The sequence below is a fragment of the Microtus ochrogaster genome, linkage group LG7_11, assembly GCF_000317375.1.
Source record: "Microtus ochrogaster isolate Prairie Vole_2 linkage group LG7_11, MicOch1.0, whole genome shotgun sequence".
In the NCBI taxonomy this organism is placed as follows: domain Eukaryota; kingdom Metazoa; phylum Chordata; class Mammalia; order Rodentia; family Cricetidae; genus Microtus; species Microtus ochrogaster.
This window is the reverse complement of record NC_022032.1, coordinates 14963455-14966492: the sequence shown is the minus strand read 5'-3', so window position 1 is coordinate 14966492 and position 3038 is coordinate 14963455. Positions and strand designations below refer to the sequence as shown.

At 40.0% G+C, this 3038-nt stretch overlaps 1 protein-coding gene across 2 annotated transcripts in view; it reads right to left on the bottom strand.

The window, feature by feature from the left end:
* Nucleotides 1–3038, bottom strand: part of Zdhhc2 (zinc finger DHHC-type containing 2) — a 52777-nt gene that overhangs the window by 27808 nt on the left and 21931 nt on the right. The window lies entirely within an intron of this gene.

The following is a 3038-nucleotide window of genomic DNA, read 5'->3' as shown; positions in this document are numbered from 1 at the left end:
CACATTCGTTTGTCCACTAAGTTGCTAACAGAGTTTTCATAAAAATGCCAAGAGTCTGATATAATTGGTAGTATTGAAAATTACTTCAGTCCCTTCTGGGTAGCAATTTGATAAGCAACTGAAATTTTTTTGATCTAGTAATTCTACATCCAAGAATTTCTTATTAAAAATAATTTAAAATATAGGTAAAATTCTACATACATACTCACTAATATCTGTACCGTATATAATAGGCAACTGGGTTCAGCCATAGAATTTAAATTTAAAATTGGGGTATCTTTACATCAGCCATTACATAGTTCAAGAAGGATATTATGCTGCTATGAAAATTAGCAATATGGGCTGGAGGGATGGCTCAATGGTTAAGAGCACTTTCTGCTCTCGTAGAGGACCCAAGTTCAGTTCTTAGCATCCATGCCAACTGGTTCAGAAGCACCTCTAACTCCAGTTCCTGACACCCTCTTCTGGCCTCTGAGGGTAACTGCATACACGAACACACACACACACACACACACACGCACACACACACGGTTTTGTGTAAAACAATTATCCAGCAAAGTCCCATCCAGTTTTAAATTCATTGTGATTCATTTCTACACTTGTCCTAGGAGGGTTGCTGTTTTATATGGTACAGTTAGGGAAACCCTCCACGCGATACTGCAAATGTGTAAATGAGAGATTATACCCTCTCGGCTCAGGAGTGGCAGCAGGAGAGGGCATGAGCTCACAACGAAGGCATCTGCTAAAGTTAGAGCCTGAAGATACTAACTGTATCTGGGATGGAGGAGGAAGAAGAGTCGAGGATAACTCTAAAGCTTTGGTTTGAAGAATGGAAGATGTAATTGCCATTTGTGAGACGGAACCGCTTTAAAAATAAGATTAGAAAGTGAGTAGGAGATCCAAATGTTTTCAGATATGCTGAATTTGAAATTTTTGTCAGATGTCAGAGAGATAGTTTTAGATGTGTCTGAGGTTCTGGAGAGAGGTCTGGGCTACTGTATTAATGAGAGTTTTACCAATGGCAGACTATATGAAATTGTAAAATTAAATAGGATCTCCAATGCAGATATACAGAAAAAGAGGTCTAGAAAGTGAACTCTGGGAAAATCCCATGCTTGAGAATTTCAAGAGAGATAACTGTTGCTGGTACAAATACAAACAATAATTTTTTAACGAGAAAATGGAAATAATATTATAAAAAAAATAACTGTTGCTGGTACAAATACAAACAATAATTTTTTAACGAGAAAATGGAAATAATATTATAAAAAAAAATACTGAAATGGCACATTCAGGAAGCTGCATGAGTGAAGAGTTACAGGAACATAACACAGGAAGTCAGAGACCTAGACAAGGATTATTGTTGCCAGGCAAGGGAGACCAGACTTTACCATGTGGGAGTATATACAGTCACAGAACAGACACATGCAGTGGATTAAAATGTTAAATTTCTCTTTACATGGAACACTCTAGCTTCAAGGTGGAAGATAAATTTTTTGCAGGGTTCTGGGAAGGGGGTGTAAGTAAGACTTAAAACCATGAAGATGTATAGCATGCCTGATGACGGAGATGATGGAGATGGTAAGAGGGAGGGATAAAGAAAGAGAAGTAGGGGGTAGGGAGGAATTGAGGAGACACAAAGAAAAAGAGAGTCACAGACAGAACCAGATAGACAAAGGGCAGAGACAGACAGACAGAGAGAGACATGCAGAGACAGAAAGAGTGAAGAAGAGATAGACAGAGTGAGAGACAGAGATAGACACATAGACAGGCAGAGCCCAGGCTCCAGGCCTCCACGACGCTTACATTTAAGAAACGGACACGCTACGGTTTAGGGAATGAGAGTAGTGCTCTCTGTATATGAAGTGTCACTGGCCTGCCCAAAGCGGAGTGTCTGACAGAGCGACACGTATATTTAAGCTCTCAGAAGAAATCAGAACTGGGCAAAGATGTGAGAGTTATCAACGGAGAGGTGGTTGGTATCCACCTGAGTGGATGACATCACTCACCCGATTGATAGAAGTCAGCATTTTTTTTTCAGACCTACCCAAAAGCCAAGACATGTGAGAGAGAGATTATGAGCAAGAAGTGAACACTATATGAGGGAGGAAAAATACATAGAAAAGGAGAAAGAAGCACAAAGACAAAGAAAAGATGGTCCACGAAGCACCATAGTCTACACATACCACTATTTCTGTGCAAACATGTGGGTTGGTTTTAACACATTTTCCAGGCTGAAAGCACTGGCTTCTACGGTCACAGGTTCAAGTCAAACTGGTTGCTTTAGGGAACAATTTACAGTGCTGTGGCTTCTTTATAGCTTGGCCTACTAAAAATATGCAATGAACAACAATGCTTATTTAAATTCAACAAACATATACTACAGCAAATGCCAAGAGCAAAGGGCGTGGAAGATACCATCCCTTGCTCTTACCCAAACGAGAGACCCAGAAATGAATAGCACGATATATTCAAAAATGCGGTTTTAATTTAGTCATATGCTTACTACTTAAAAGCCTCTGTAGTAAAGATTGCTAGTGCTCTCCCAAAAACCACTCCTCTCTTCAGTGGCTGACATGATCACTGAGAATAACATTCCCAGACGTCCATGTGAGATGTGCCATAATGAAGTCATCTAAATGCAAGTGGGAATGGAATCAATAACTTGAAGAAAATGTCACTGAGGGAAAGGGCACCTCTGTCCTACTGTCTATGGCCTGCTGGCTATAATGTATTCATAACGTCTGGAATTAGAGCTATATCTTCAGCCAAGCAGTGGTCTATGGAATCAAAACAGAACAATAAGAAAGAAGGAGTCTGTGTGTGTAAAAGTTGTGGACTAGCTATAGATTTCTTGAATACAGAGAAAATGAGTTCAGCAATTGATTGTTGCTACTCCTGGTGATTGCCAGACAACTAATATGTATTTAGTATAATAATTAGGCAGGCGGATCTCTGTGAGTTCGAGACCAGCCTGGTCTACAAGAGCTAGTTCCAGGACAGGCTCCAAAACCACAGAGAAACCCTGTCTCGAAAAA